Source organism: Aquarana catesbeiana, linkage group LG02 (genome assembly GCF_042186555.1).
Source record: "Aquarana catesbeiana isolate 2022-GZ linkage group LG02, ASM4218655v1, whole genome shotgun sequence".
Classification (NCBI taxonomy): domain Eukaryota; kingdom Metazoa; phylum Chordata; class Amphibia; order Anura; family Ranidae; genus Aquarana; species Aquarana catesbeiana.
In genome coordinates, this window is record NC_133325.1 from 812,503,013 (window position 1) to 812,519,391 (window position 16,379).

The window sequence follows — 16,379 nt, forward strand, 5'->3', positions numbered from 1 at the left end:
CTTTTGTTTAGGTCATAACTTTTTTTGGTTTAATGGTGAATTTTATTCCCAATGTAAAGGTGTTGCTATGGGGGTTAAATTTGCCCCCAGTATAGCAAATTTTATTCATGGGGGAATGGGAGGATAAAACAATTTTCTCTGTTGCTCGTACCCAACTTTTATTATATAAAAGATATATTGACGACCTGTTTTTTTTTATCTGGGAGGGGTCACTAGACACTTTACAAGAATTTTTAAATGAATTAAATTCAAATAAAAATAATATCAAGCTGACTAGTGAGTATAGTCGAAGTGATATACATTTTTTAGATGTTGATATTTATTTAGTCAAGGGAACAGGTTGGGAACTAAGGTACATTTCAAGCCTACTGATTCTAACAGTTATCTGCCCATTAATAGTGGACACCACCCTATGTGGTTAAAACACATTCCTAAGGGGCAAATCACTAGGGTGAAAAGGAACTGTTCTAATGAGACGGATTTCATATCACAAGTGCAGATTATAAAGAAGAAATGTATTGAAAAAGGTTACTGTGAAGAGGGGTTGGATTCCATTATTCTGGAACTAGCTGTGCTCCCTAGGGCTGACTTTTTGAGTGAGGCTTCTCCTATCCCAAACGAAAATGGTCAAGAGTGGAGCTTCATTTCGGGATTTCATTCCCAATATAGAGAGGTGGAAGAAATCTTTGCCACTCACTGGCATGTCCTCTTTATGGATAAAGTGTTGCATTCAGTATTACCCTGTAAGCCAGGGTTTATCTACAGAAAGGCGTTGAGTTTTGCTGATAAGATTGTAAGGAAGGTGTTGGATCCTCCCACCAGGCCTTCCACCTTCTGGGATAGGGATGGATTCTTCGCCTGTAGGAAATGTCAGACTTGCAAGGATGTAAATAAGCCTTTGGAGGGCTCTTGAGGGATTCACATCTACCTCTAATAATAAGGAATTCATCATCAAAGAATTCATTACATGCAATACTTCCTATGTGGTCTATGCTCTGCAATGTCCGTGCGGGCTTATTTATAAAGGCCGCACTAAGAGACTTTTCAAAATCAGAATTGCAGAGCATAGAGCCAATATTAAAATAGGTTTTAAAGACCACAAAGTGTCGTTCCACTTTAAATTAATGCACAACCAAGACCCTTCTGGTCTCAAATTCTGGGGTATCGACCACTTGAAACCAGTGTGGAGGGCCTCTAATTTGGTCAGGGACCTACCTAAGAGAGAGACCCAGTGGATTTTTCTAGCAGACACTTTATCGCCGAAAGGGTTAAATGTCGATCTAGATATTAACTGCTTCATAAGTGATTACTAGTTCTGTCTACATAATGTGGTATTATCTGAGTGTTTTTATTAATATGAATGACTAATTTATGGAAGGTATAGGACTGTATGAATGTTCGGTGTACAACTGTTCTAGCCTGCCTTTACATATTTTAGTGTTCTGATTAGGGATGAGCTTCGAGTTCCAGTCGAAATCATGTTCGACTCGAATATCGGCTGTTCGCCAGTTTGCCGAACAGCGAACAATTTGGGGTGTTCGCAGCAAATTCGAAAGCCGCGGAACGAAAAGTCTATGGAAGAAATTAAAAGTGCTAATTTTAAAGGCTTATATGCAAGTTATTGTCATAAAAAGTATTTGGGGACCTGGGTCCTGCCCCAGGGGACATGGATCAATGCAAAAAAAGTTTTAAAAACGGATGTTTTTTCGGGAGCAGTGATTTTAATAATGCTTAAAGTGAAACAATAAAAGTGTAATATCCCTTTAAATTTCGTAGCTGGGGGGTGTCTATAGTATGCCTGTAAAGGGGCGCATGTTTCCCGTGTTTAGAACAGTCTGACAGCAAAATGACATTTCAAATGAAAAAAAGCCATTTAAAACTACTCGCGGCTATTGCATTGCCGGTCCGACAATACACATAGAAGTTCATTGATAAAAACGGCATGGGAATTCCCCACAGGGGAACCCCGAACCAAAATTTTTAACAAAATGACGTGGGGGTCCCCCTAAATTCCATACCAGGCCCTTCAAGTCTGGTATGGATATTAAGGGGAACCCCGGCCAAAATTTTTTTTAAAAATGGCGTGGGGTCCCCCTCAAAATCTATACCAGACCCTTAAGGTCTGGTATGGATTTTAAGGGGAACCCCGCGCCAAAATTTTTTTTAAAAAATTGGCGTGGGGTCCCGGCAAAAATCCATACCAGATCCTTATCCGAGCACGCAACCTGGCAGCCATAGGAAAAGAGGGGGGGTCGAGAGAGCGCCCCCCCTACTGAACCGTACCAGGCCACATGCCCTCAACATTGGGAGGGTGCTTTGGGGTAGCCCCCCAAAACACCTTGTCCCCATGTTGATGAGGACAAGAGCCTCATCCCCACAACCCTTGCCCGGTGTCAAAAATGTTAAAAATGACAAGAGACAGTTTTTGACAATTCCTTTATTTAAATGCTTCTTCTTTCTTCTATCTTTTATCTTCTTTCTTCCATCTTCTATCTTCCTTCGGTTTCTTCCTTCATCTTCATGTTCTTCTTCTTCTGGTTCTTCTGGTTCTTCCTCCAGTGTTCTCGTCCGGCATCTCCCCTGCAGTGTCTTCTTCCCTTCTTCTCCTCGGGCCGCTCCGCATCCATGATGGCATGGAGGGAGGCTCCCGCTGTGTGACGCTTCTCCTCTTCTGACGGTTCTTAAATAACGGAGGACGGGGCCACCTGGTGACCCCGCCCCCCTCTGATGCACGGGGACTTCCCTGTGGCATTCCCCGTGATGTCAGCGGGGGGGCGGGATCACGCCCTCTGTTGAAGTCGGATATGACGAAACGTGTCAGTGTGTGACCCACACCAGAAGTGACGCGTGCGCTCCACTGCTGCTGGTTCCGGAGCAAGGAAGTGATCTTGGTTGCTCCTTGGTTACATAGACGGTGATACCGGATGGCTGAAACGGTGAAATGCACGCTTGATTACACTTTCAAAGCTTCATGGATTGCTATCTTTGTACGTATATATTTATGAGGGGATATTTGTTGTGAGGGGCTCTTTTTTGTTATTAATAAACGGGATTATGCTATGTGCTCTCTCTTTTGTTTATGACCTTTATCGGAGCCCTTATCATCCGCTGATCTCCTGGAACGGTACAGACCACATTATATGGTTCAGAGGATTACTTCCCTTAGAGGCTGTTTTTACTATAGTGCTCTTGTGAGTTTAACCCCCTGAGGGGAGTGTGTTTCACGTGGCGCTATTTGAAGAATCGGTGGAAGGTGCACACTGTGACTTTTTTTAGGATCACCTATGAACACTATCTAAACCAGGGTAACGTTCATCACTGTTTTCAAATGACTTTGCTGTGAAGTTGGACACATGCCAGCATTGCTCGACATTATCGCTGTTTGTAGTATTTGACTGATACAGCAGTTTGTTTTTAGCTGTTTATATGTTTTTTATATTATTTTTTAAATATATATATAATGTGATTTGAAAAGTAGTTTAGCCATGTGTGAAGTCATATTTGTCTTTTGTACGTCTTCCATTTTATGTAGAATTGTCTGTGTTATGCTGATAAGTCAGCATGCTCACAATTCAGGTAGAAGACCATTCTGACCACAGGAGTGTACAGCCAGTACTCTGTAAATATGTCTTATCAATCATTTGTTTTTCACAATGAAAAGTCATTTGGTAATGAAAAAAGTTGCTCAGCTATTATTTTCTCCACAATGGAGTTTTTTGCCTCTTTGGCCAGGACTACCTCCACCTAAGCGTGTGGAGGTTCCAGGTTAAAGGTGATAGCAGGTATGGTTAGTGATCAAAATATTGATCAAAAGAGGGGAGACTGTAATGGAAATGTGTAAGTTCTGTATATAATTGTATTGTATTTTGTATGTATTGCACACTGCCCTCACTGTGCACACAGCACTACCCTGTTTCCCCGAAAATAAGACCTAGCGTGATTGTCGATGATGGCTGCAATATAAGCCATACCCCCCAAATTAGCCCTACCCTGTTTCCCCGAAAATAAGCCCTACCCTGAAAATAAGACCTACAAGGACTAGGGCTTATTTGGGGGGTAGGGCTTATATTTCAGCCATCACCAACAATCACGCTAGGTCTTATTTTCGGGGAAACAGGGTAATAATGTTTTCAGTACATGTTTACATTCTTTCGAGTCCTGATTAGAATTAACCCGCCCCTTGTTACCATAAACGTACAATTGTAATATTGATCACAGGTCAATTAGTTTCAGTATAAATCACACAAATAGGAAACAAGAAGGGAACACAAAGACACTGAATTTCAAAAGAGCCAACTTCCCTAAACTACGAACCTTGCTAAAAGGCATGAATTGGGATAAAATATTAGGAACAAAGAATAAGGAGGAGAGATGGGTTTGCTTTAAGAGCATATTAAATAAGGGCATTAGCCAATGTATCCCATTAGGTAATAAATTTAAAAGAGCGAACAAACATCCTGGATGGCTTAACTCCAATGTAAAAATGCATATAAAAGCAAAGGAGAAGGCCTTCAAAAAATACAAGGTTGAGGGATCATCCTCAGCATTCAGAATTTATAAAGAATGCAATAAGAAATGTAAGGGTGCAATTAGGATGGCTAAGATAGAACATGAAAGACACATAGCGGAGGAGAGCAAAAAACATCCCAAGAAATTCTTTAAGTATGTAAACAGTAAAAAAGGGAGGACAGACCATATTGGCCCCATAAAGAATGAGGAAGGACATCTGGTTACAAAGGATGGGGAGATGGCAAAGGTATTGAATTTATTCTTCTCCTCAGTCTTCACGAGTGAATCGGGGGGCTTCAGTAACCAAAACTGCAGTGTTTATCCTCATGACACAACACAGGAAGCACCTCCATGGTTAACAGAGGACAGAATTAAAATTAGACTTGAGAAACTTAACATTAATAAATCACCGGGACCAGATGGCTTGCATCCGAGGGTACTTAGGGAACTCAGTCAAGTGACTGCCAGACCTTTGTTCCTAATTTTTACTTACAGTCTACTGACTGGAATGGTACCAGCTGATTGGAGAAAAGCCAATGTAGCACCAATATTTAAAAAGGGCCCAAAAAACATCCCTGGGAATTACAGACCAGTTAGCCTAACATCAATAGTATGTAAACTCTTGGAGGGGATGATAAGGGACTATATACAAGATTTTAGTAATAAGAATGATATCATTAGCAGTAATCAGCATGGATTCATGAAGAATCGTTCTTGCCAAACCAATCTATTAACCTTCTACGAGGAGGTGAGTTGCCATCTAGATAAAGGAAGGCCCGTAGGCGTGGTGTATCTGGATTTTGCAAAAGCATTTGACACAGTTCCCCATAAACGTTTACTGTACAAAATAAGGTCCGTTGGCATGGACCATAGGGTGAGTACATGGATTGAAAACTGGCTACAAGGGTGAGTTCAGAGGGTGGTGATAAATGGGGAGTACTCAGAATGGTCAGGGGTGGGTAGTGGGGTCCCCCAGGGTTCTGTGCTGGGACCAATCCTATTTAATTTGTTTATAAACGACCTGGAGGATGGGATAAACAGTTCAATCTCTGTATTTGCAGACGATACTAAGCTAAGCAGGGCAATAACTTCTCCGCAGGATGTGGAAACCTTGCAAAAAGATCTGAACAAATTAATGGGGTGGGCGACTACATGGCAAATGAGGTTCAATGTAGAAAAATGTAAAATAATGCATTTGGGTGGCAAAAATCTGAATGCAATCTATAGACTGGGGGGAGAACCTCTGGGGGGATCTAGGATGGAAAAGGACCTGGGGGTCCTAGTAGATGATAGGCTCAGCAATGGCATGCAATGCCAAGCTGCTGCTAACAAAGCAAACAGAATATTGGCATTAAAAGGGGGATCAAATGCAGAGATAAAACGATAATTCTCCCGCTCTACAAGACTCTGGTCCGGCCGCACCTGGAGTATGCTGTCCAGTTCTGGGCACCAGTCCTCAGGAAGGATGTACTGGAAATGGAGCGAGTACAAAGAAGGGCAACAAAGCTAATAAAGGGTCTGGAGGATATTAGTTATGAGGAAAGGTTGTGAGCGATGAACTTATTCTCTCTGGAGAAGAGACGCTTGAGAGGGGATATGATTTCATTGTATAAATACCGGACGGGTGACCCCACAATATACAAATACCGGACTGGTGACCCCACAATATATAAATACCAGACTGATGACCCCACAATATATAAATACCGGACTGGTGACCCCACAATATATAAATACCGGACTGGTGACCCCACAATAGGGATAAAACTTTTCCGGGGAAGAGAGTTTAATAAGACTCGTGGCCACTCATTACAATTAGAAGAAAAGAGGTTTAACCTTAAACTATGTAGAGGGTTCTTTACTGTAAGAGCTGCAAGGATGTGGAATTCCCTTCCACAGGCGGTGGTCTCAGCGGGGAGCATTGATAGCTTCAAGAAACTATTAGATAATCACCTGAATGACCGCAAGATACAGGGATAAACAATGCAATACTGACACATAATCACACACATAGGTTGGACTTGATGGACTTGTGTCTTTTTTCAACCTCACCTACTATGATGTGATACCTACATAATCATGTGTATAAAAACCTTCAATTGTGTCATAATCAAAAGCAGAACAGTTATTTGGAAAGATGCTGAGCGTATCTTTTGTGTCTGTTCCCTACTGCAGTAGTTATTATTAATTTGGAACCGCTAATCACTGAGGATCGGAGCTGCCTACCTATAAATTTCCATGTCAGCGCCTAAGGGTAAAACAGATGTTAATGCCTAAGCACAATTTTGCGACTTTGACATGTGTTAGTAAAACCGTATGTAAAACCGTATGTATCATCACAACTACATTGTGCATCCGGGTGGATTATACCGCGTTTTTTTTTTTCAGGAAAAATTGGTTCTTTCATCTGGTGGTAAATGGTAATGGATATAATGGATATATATTGATTTTTTTATTATCAAAGGAAAACTCACTCAAAAGAGTAAAAAATATATATTTTTTTAATTTAGCTGTATATTTCTTGCTACTACCATAGAACAACCCAAAATAAATCCTCCTGGCGATCGCAGCGATATGTGTATGTATATGTTATTTGTTGTATGTATCCGTAGTACCGCCCAGAAGCAGTAGTGCACATTTTGTTTTTTATATCCTACCTAAAACACACCGACACTGATAATAAAAAAAAATAATCCAGTAAAAAAAAAATACTGACCCTGACTTTAACCTTTGACCCTGACCTTGACCCAAACCCTAATCCTCGCACTGACCTAGATCAAACCATGATCCAAGTGGTTTTTGTATGTTTTTATTACTTTTTTTATTATTATTAATTTTTTTTTGCACACACTATTTTTTCTCTGCAGATCTGAGGTGTGAAGGTGCAGGAATTGGGGTGATCTGAGGTGTGAAGGTGCAGGAATTGGGGTGATCTGAGATGTGAAGGTGCGGGAATTGGGGAGATCTGAGGGGTGAATGTGCAGGAATTGGGGTGAGCTGAGATGTGACGGTGCAGGAATTGGGGAGATCTGAGGTGTGAAGGTGCAGGAATTGGGGAGATCTGAGGTGTGAAGGTGCAGGAATTGGGGTGATCTGAGGTGTGAAGGTGCAGGAATTGGGGTGATCTGAGGTGTGAAGGTGCAGGAATTGGGGTGATTTGAGGAGTGAAGGTGCAGGAATTGGGGAGATCTGAGGTGTGAAGGTGCAGGAATTGGGGTGATCTGAGGTGTGAAGGTGCAGGAATTGGGGTGATTTGAGGTGTGAAGGTGCAGGAATTGGGGTGATCTGAGGTGTGAAGGTGCAGGAATTGGGGTGATTTGAGGAGTGAAGGTGCAGGAATTGGGGGGATTTGAGGTGTTTAGGTGCAGGAACTGAAGTGATCTGAGGTGTGAAGGTGCAGGAATTGGGGAGATCTGAGGTCTGAAGGTGCAGTAATTGGGGTGATCTGAGGTGTGAAGGTGCAGGAATTGGGGTGATCTGAGATGTGAAGGTGCAGGAATTGGGGAGATCTGAGGTCTGAAGGTGCAGTAATTGGGGTGATCTGAGGTGTGAAGGTGCAGGAATTGGGGTGATCCGAGGTGTGATGGTGCAGGAATTGGGATGATTTGAGGAGTGAAGGTGCAGGAATTGGGGTGATCTGAGGTGTGAAGGTGCAGAAATTGGGGTGATCTGAGGTGTGAAGGTGCAGGAATTGGGGTGATCTGAGGTGTGAAGGTGCAGGAATTGGGGTGATCTGAGGTGTGAAGGTGCAGGAATTGGGGTGATCTGAGGTGTGAAGGTACAGGAATTGGGGAGATCTGAGGTGTGAAGGTGCAGGAATTGGGGTGATCTGAGGTGTGAAGGTGCAGGAATTGGGGTGATCTGAGGTGTGAAGGTGCAGGAATTGGGGAGATCTGAGGTCTGAAGGTGCAGTAATTGGGGTGATCTGAGGTGTGAAGGTGCAGGAATTGGGGTGATCTGAGGTGTGAATGTGCAGGAATTGGGGTGATCTGAGGGATGAAGGTGCAGGAATTGGGGTGATCTGAGGTGTGAAGGTGCAGGAATTGGGGAGATCTGAGGTCTGAAGGTGCAGTAATTGGTGTGATCTGAGGTGTGAAGGTGCAGGAATTGGGGTGATCTGAGGTGTGAAGGTGCAGGAATTGGGGTGATCTGAGGTGTGAAGGTGCAGGAATTGGGGAGATCTGAGGTGTGAAGGTGCAGGAATTGGGGTGATCTGAGGTGTGAAGGTGCAGGAATTGGGGTAATCTGAGGTGTGAAGGTGCAGGAATTGGGGTGATTTGAGGAGTGAAGGTACAGGAATTGTGGTGATCTGAGGTGTGAAGGTCCAGGAATAGGGGTGATCTGAGGTGTGGAGTTACAGGAATTGGGGTGATCTGAGGTGTGAGGGTGCAGGAATTGGGGTGATTTGAGGAGTGAAGGTGCAGGAATTGGGGTGATCTGAGGTGTGAGGGTGCAGGAATTGGGGTGATCTGAGGTGTGAATGTGCAGGAATTGGGGTGATCTGAGGTGTGAAGGTGCAGGAATTGGGGTGATCTGAGGTGTGAAGGTGCAGGAATTGGGGAGATCTGAGGTCTGAAGGTGCAGTAATTGGGGTGATTTGAGGAGTGAAGGTGCAGGAATTGGGGGGATTTGAGGAGTGAAGGTGCAGGAATTGGGGAGATCTGAGGTGTGAAGGTGCAGGAATTGGGGTGATTTGAGGAGTGAAGGTGCAGGAATTGGGGGATTTGAGGAGTGAAGGTGCAGGAATTGGGGAGATCTGAGGTGTGAAGGTGCAGGAATTGGGGTGATCTGAGGTGTGAAGGTGCAGGAATTGGGGTGATTTGAGGAGTGAAGGTGCAGGAATTGGGGGGATTTGAGGAGTGAAGGTACAGGAATTGGGGTGATCTGAGGTGTGAAGGTGCAGGAATTGGGGTGATCTGAGATGTGAAGGTGCAGGAATTGGGGTGATTTGAGGAGTGAAGATGCAGGAATTGGGGAGATCTGAGGTGTGAAGGTGCAGGAATTGGGGTGATTTGAGGAGTGAAGGTGCAGGAATTGGGATGATCTGAGGTGTGAAGGTGCAGTAATTGGGGTGATCTGAGGTGTGACGGTGCAGGAATTGGGGTGATCTGAGGGATGAAGGTGCAGGAATTGGGGTGATCTGAGGTGTGAAGGTGCAGGAATTGGGGTGATTTGAGGAGTGAAGGCACAGGAATTGGGGTGATCTGAGGTGTGAAGGTGCAGGAATTGGGGTGATCCGAGGTGTGAAGGTGCATGAATTGGGGTGATTTGAGGAGTGAAGGTGCAGGAATTGGGGTGATCTGAGGTGTGAAGGTGCAGGAATTGAGGTGATCTGAGGTGTGAAGGTGCAGGAATTGGGGTGATTTGAGGTGTGAAGGTGCAGGAATTGGGGTGATTTGAGGAGTGAAGGTGCAGGAATTGGGGTGATCTGAGGTGTGAAGGTGCAGGAATTGGGGTGATCTGAGGTGTGAAGGTGCAGGAATTGGGGTGATCTGAGGTGTGAAGGTGCAGGAATTGGGGTGATTTGAGGAGTGAAGGTACAGGAATTGGGGTGATCTGAGGTGTGAAGGTGCAGGAATTGGGGTGATCTGAGGTGTGAAGGTGCAGGAATTGGGGTGATCTGAGGTGTGAAGGTGCAGGAATTGGGGTGATCTGAGGTGTGAAGGTGCAGGAATTGGGGTCATCTGAGAGGTGAAGGTGCAGGAATTGGGGTGATCTGAGGTGTGAAGGTGCAGGAATTGTGGTGATCTGAGGTGTGAAGGTACAGGAATTGGGGAGATCTGAGGTGTGAAGGTGCAGGAATTGGGGTGATCTGAGGTGTGAAGGTGCAGGAACTGGGGTGATTTGAGGAGTGAAGGTACAGGAATTGGGGTGATCTGAGGTGTGAAGGTGCAGGAATTGGGGTGATCTGAGGTGTGAAGGTGCAGGAATTGGGGTGATTTGAGGAGTGAAGGTACAGGAATTGGGGTGATTTGAGGAGTGAAGGTACAGGAATTGGGGTGATTTGAGGAGTGAAGGTGCAGGAATTGGGGTGATCTGAGGTGTGAAGGTGCAGGAATTGGGGTGATTTGAGGTGTGAAGGTGCAGGAATTGGGGTGATTTGAGGAGTGAAGGTGCAGGAACTGGGGTGATCTGAGCTGTGAAGGTGCAGGAATTGGGGTCATCTGAGATGTGAAGGTGCAGGAATTGGGGTGATCTGAGGTGTGAATGTGCAGGAATTGGGGTGATTTGAGGAGTGAAGGTGCAGGAATTGGGGTGATCTGAGGTGTGAAGGTGCAGGAATTGGGGTGATCTGAGGGATGAAGGTGCAGGAATTGGGGTGATCTGAGGAGTGAAGGTGCAGGAATTGGGGTGATCTGAGGTGTGAAGGTGCAGGAATTGGGGTGATCTGAGGTGTGAAGGTGCAGGAATTGTGGTGATCTGAGGTGTGAAGGTGCAGGAATTGGGGTGATCTGAGGTGTGACGGTGCAGGAATTGGGGTGATCTGAGGTGTGACGGTGCAGGAATTGGGGTGATCTGAGGGATGAAGGTGCAGGAATTGGGGTGATTTGAGGAGTGAAGGTGCAGGAATTGGGATGATCTGAGGTGTGAAGGTGCAGGAATTGGGGTGATCTGAGGTGTGACGGTGCAGGAATTGGGGTGATCTGAGGGATGAAGGTGCAGGAATTGGGGTGATCTGAGGTGTGAAGGTGCAGGAATTGGGGTGATTTGAGGAGTGAAGGTACAGGAATTGGGGTGATCTGAGGTGTGAAGGTGCAGGAATTGGGGTGATCCGAGGTGTGAAGGTGCAGGAATTGGGGTGATTTGAGGAGTGAAGGTGCAGGAATTGGGGTGATCTGAGGTGTGAAGGTGCAGGAATTGGGGTGATCTGAGGTGTGAAGGTGCAGGAATTGGGGTGATTTGAGGTGTGAAGGTGCAGGAATTGGGGTGATTTGAGGTGTGAAGGTGCAGGAATTGGGGTGATTTGAGGTGTGAAGGTACAGGAATTGGGGTGATTTGAGGAGTGAAGGTGCAGGAACTGGGGTGATCTGAGCTGTGAAGGTGCAGGAATTGGGGTCATCTGAGATGTGAAGGTGCAGGAATTGGGGTGATCTGAGGTGTGAATGTGCAGGAATTGGGGTGATTTGAGGAGTGAAGGTGCAGGAATTGGGGTGATCTGAGGTGTGAAGGTGCAGGAATTCGGGTGATCTGAGGTGTGAAGGTGCAGGAATTGGGGTGATCTGAGGAGTGAAGGTGCAGGAATTGGGGTGATCTGAGGTGTGAAGGTGCAGGAATTGGGGTGATCTGAGGTGTAAAGGTGCAGGAATTGTGGTGATCTGAGGTGTGAAGGTGCAGAAAAAACTAGATTTCTTAGATTTCATTTTTCGGCACACGGGTTGCCTATCCTCGGGACGGTGTGAAATGTTCTCTCTCATTCGGTGTTCTCACATTTGTGACAGAATGCTGCAATCATGGACTATCTCTATATATATTTATATATACTGTAGTTATGAGCTTCAGGTTCAGGTCCAGTATGAGTTCAACCCATCCTGAGCCTGGCTGCCATTTGGCAAAAAAAGGAAACCAAATGTCCAGATTTGGCCGGTTCTCCTTCCTGAACCTTGTTATGGTGGATATGCCTCAGCCAGATGTCCACCATTTAGTGGCAGTACCTCTAATACATCAGGAGGACAGTTCCCGACCTCCCTGCCTGCATTGTTCTGTTTGTAAAGTTGGATCGTGGTCCGGTCATGGCCATATTTGGTCAATGACATCACCCACTATCCCCGCTGGCTTCTTTACATATAGGATCTAGCAGGGATTCTGTCATTTGCAATAGGAGTAGCGAGGTTTGGGGGGTGGGTGAAGGTTGTCAGGCGCGGCAGGTCTTAATTGCTTTGGGTCACCATTGGTGGGCATTGCTTATGGTGATTGATGGTTTACATTGCTGGACGACGTTATTGACATCGAATGTATATCTCATTACATACTTTTTTCTAAGGTCTGTGTGTTTTTATTTACTATTTTTGTGACCCAGTTCTCATTCATGTAGGGGGGGAGATGTATATCTGGTGGCCCCATGTGTCCATTGGGTCAGGGCTGTGGGTAATCAACATGGAGACAAGGTGCCCTGCAGGGCAACTTCTTGTACGACACCCTCTCAGTGCTGAGGGCATCTGGCTTGGTATGGTTCAGGAAGAAGGGGACCACATGTTTGCAGCCCCATCCTTTCCTAGCCAGCCAAGCTGCATGCCTGGATAATCAGTGGCGTTGGCAGAAGGGGGGCTCACCGTGTCCCCAAAAAGCCCCGAATCTCGAGTGGGCACCATTCTATTTATAGCCCCAAGCGCCGCCAAGCGGGGACCGATCTTATCCCGAGCGCCGCCGAGTGACATAGCAGGTCCTGACTTCTGGAGTCTGCAGCGCTGATGGACGTCCCACTGGTCCAATCGTGGGACTGCGGGATGTGTGATGTCCATCATAAGTGCTGCAGGCTCCAGAAGGTGGGAATTACAATGCAGCCACCACGTGAGATCCCCGCTCGGCTCTCCTCCTCTCCTCTCCTCCTCTCCTCCGGCTGCCTGCTATGAAGATGGGCGCGCACCGCACACCACGGCTGAGCTATTGCTGCAGGACACATGAAGTATCCTGGTCAGGTAGGTCAGTGTGTCACTACCGTCAGTGTAGGAAGGTCAGTGTATGTTAAGTAGGTAGGTCAGTGTATGTAGGTCAGTGTATGTCAGGTAGGTAGATAAGTGTGGCAGGCAGGTGAGTTTAGTGGTCAGCATTGATGGGTACCGGTAAGCCAGGCAGCAACCAGCAAGTGACCTTACCCCCGCCACACAACCCCACCGCCCAGCCAAAAAACCTTCACCACCGCAGCCCCCAACCCCACCGTGCTGGCCTTGGACTCTAATTTTTTTTTTTTTGCTTTTTTTCCATGGGACCCCCCTCAAAATCCATATCAGGCGCTTATCCAGGCATGTAGGAAAGTGGGGGGCAATGAGCATGTGATGAGCATGTGATGAGTATGTGTCTCTACCATGGGAAACCATACCTGGCCACATGCCCATACTATTGGGAGTGCAATTTACAAGGAAGACACCCTTCCATGGCACCTTGTCCCGTTGTTGAAGACAATGGTCTCATCCCCACATCTCTGGCCTGGTGGTCAAACCCAAGCCAGTTCACTCATCACTACATATACAGTATATAAATAAAATCGCATTAAAAACGATGCGCTATCAAAGGTATAAGTATAAAGCCTCTGAACTGGTAAAAATATATCCTCTACACTGTGGTAATTATAATGTATAAAATATACGATGAAAAATATATAAAATAACAAGAGCTTAATAGCCAAATAATAAAGTGACAATATGCATTCATATAGTGATGAAAAATATTAACGCAAATACGTTGGTGGAAATCTAAATAGATCCAAATACTGGAATTATAGAAAAGTGCTTAAGTGCACTGTGCAAAGTTCAGATTGATCCAATTTACAGGCGCTCCTCACTCCATGCGATTCAGTAGGTGCTCCTCACTCCATGCGATTCAGTATGCTGTGAAATTGATGCGATAATCAGATGCTGTGTTCTCACTCAGGTGCTCCCCCCATGTAATGAAGGCTCACCTGAAGGATCTCATAGTGTAGTATGTTTATGCAATTTATTGAACCAAAAAATAAACAGGTCCCACACAGGGTACTCACAATATCCAGGCGCTTCAGTGCGCCATTCTACATCAAGCAAAAAACGAATGGTGGAAACCGGCCGGTAACGGGATGGTATGCTGATCGTTCCCTAACAGCTGATCTGCTAAGCGTGCCGCCCTGTCCCCTTCCCCTACATGTGTTGATACAAGGGAATTTCGTATCTTCCTCAGGGGGTCCCCTTCCCCTGGTTTATGAGACATGTGTTCAGCTTGCAGCTGATTCAAAGAGGATTTATTGGTTTATTATTGTTGGTGGAGGCTCACAGGATGTTCTATATTATTACAGTATATAGATACACAGACACCGTGTGTGTGTGTAGATATATATATATATATATATATATATATATATATATATATATATATATATATATAAACACAGTATATATAGTATATATAACATACATACACACACATGTACACATATATAAATACACTCATCTGTCAACTTACAATATTGGTGATTTTGTGTCTTGCTTGTAATATCAGTGGCCCCTCTGCTCAGGATCTCAGTGGCCCCTCTGCTTGGTTTTTCCAGTGGCCCCAATACTTGAAGTGTCAGTGGCTCCTCTGCTCAGGATCTCAGTGGCCCCTCTGCTAAGGATCTCAGGGGCTATTCTGCTCAGGATCTCAGTGGCCCCTCTGCTCAGGATCTCAGTGGCCCCTCTGCTCAGGATCTCAGTGGCCCCTCTGCTCAGGATCTCAGGAGCCCCTCTGCTTGGTTTTGTCAGTGGTCCCAATACTTGGAGTATCAGTGGCCCCTCTGCTCAGGATCTCAGTGGCCCCTCTGCTCAGGATCTCAGTGGCCCCTCTGCTCAGGATCTCAGTGGCCCCTCTGCTCAGGATCTCAGTGGCCCCTCTGCTTGGTTTTGCCAGTGGTCCCAATACTTGGAGTGTCAGTGGCCCCTCTGCTCAGGATCTCAGTGGCCCCTCTGCTCAGGATCTCAATGGCCCCTCTTCTCAGGATCTCGGTGGCCCCTCTGCTCAGGATCTCAGTGGCCCCTCTGCTCAGGATCTCAGTGGCCCCTCTGCTCAGGATCTCAGGGGCCCCTCTGGCCGGGTCTTCACCTCTGTTTGGAAAGTCTTATACTCTTTCCTCATCTTGGTGGAAGTTGTTATTTTTTCGCAGGACTGACACTTCCTCTTTCTGCTCGGAATATGAAACAAACTTACATTTGGTGAAATTTATCTCTTACAGGAAACCAGAAGGAGAAGTTGAGATGAGGAAGTCTCTGATGGAGGATGGGGGGGGTTCGAATACTTGTGAGTGAACATTAGAAAATGACCGCCGATTGGGAGAAATTCACAGGGACAGCGCAGAGCAGCACGTCCGATTCACACCCCACCAATATAATGACAGGTCCTCTTCATTAGCAGCTCAACTGCCTGTATAATGAACACAGAATTGGTGTTTTTTTATATTTCTTAAACCAAATGTCAACCCAAAGTGCTTGGTGCTCCGTGTATCATAAGCAATTGTCATTTGTGTAATAAAATGTTTGGTTTTCCACTTTTTTTATCTTTTCTTGTGGTGCTGTTGATCTCCCGCAGCCACTTTGCAGCCACTTCCTGTCCCCCCCCAGTGATGGCATTTTTCAGGTTTCCCGATGGTCTGTGTAATGTGTGATGAAACGGTTTGAGTGTTAAACCTGAACCCCACTGAACTCCATGGATGGGGGTCAAATGTTCTGGACATTTTCTAGGCTAATATGTCAAGGGATTGTCACTCAAATGGCATGAGGCAGGGTGGGGGCTGGGCATTGAGCTGGGGACAAAAACCAAACCTAAAAAAAGTTAAAAAAAACTTCAATTTGGCGGGGACAGCCCCTTTTCTTAAGGCATTAAGATTAAAATGCACAATTCCTTTAAATAACATGTTGGGGGCAGACCCTGGGGGGAGGGGGGCAGACCCTGGGGGGAGGGGGGCAGACCCTGGGGGAAGGGGGGCAGACCCTGGGGGGAGGGGGGACAGACCCTGGGGGGAGGGAGGAAGACCCTTGGGGGAAGGGGGGCAGACCCTGGGGGGAGGGGGGGGCAGACCCTGGGGGGAGGGGGGCAGACCCTGCCTGCAAAGCGGCTCCTCTGTACGATGTACACAACCCATTACTGCAACACTGACAACAGCTTCAGTCACTTGCTTGTCAAGGGGACCCCACTAAAAAAAATGTGGTGGG

At 45.9% G+C, this 16,379-nt stretch overlaps 1 protein-coding gene across 4 annotated transcripts in view; it reads right to left on the reverse strand.

Moving 5' to 3' along the window:
* The window catches only part of LOC141129518 (uncharacterized), a 148,430-nt gene extending 133,044 nt beyond the window's left edge, over positions 1-15,386 (reverse strand). For all 4 annotated transcript variants that reach the window (XM_073617601.1, XM_073617603.1, XM_073617602.1 and 1 more), the window contains exon 1: positions 14,659-15,386. The gene's annotated coding sequence lies outside the window, so the exon portion shown is untranslated. The remainder of the gene's footprint in view (positions 1-14,658) is intronic.
* Positions 15,387-16,379: the final 993 nt, after the last annotated feature.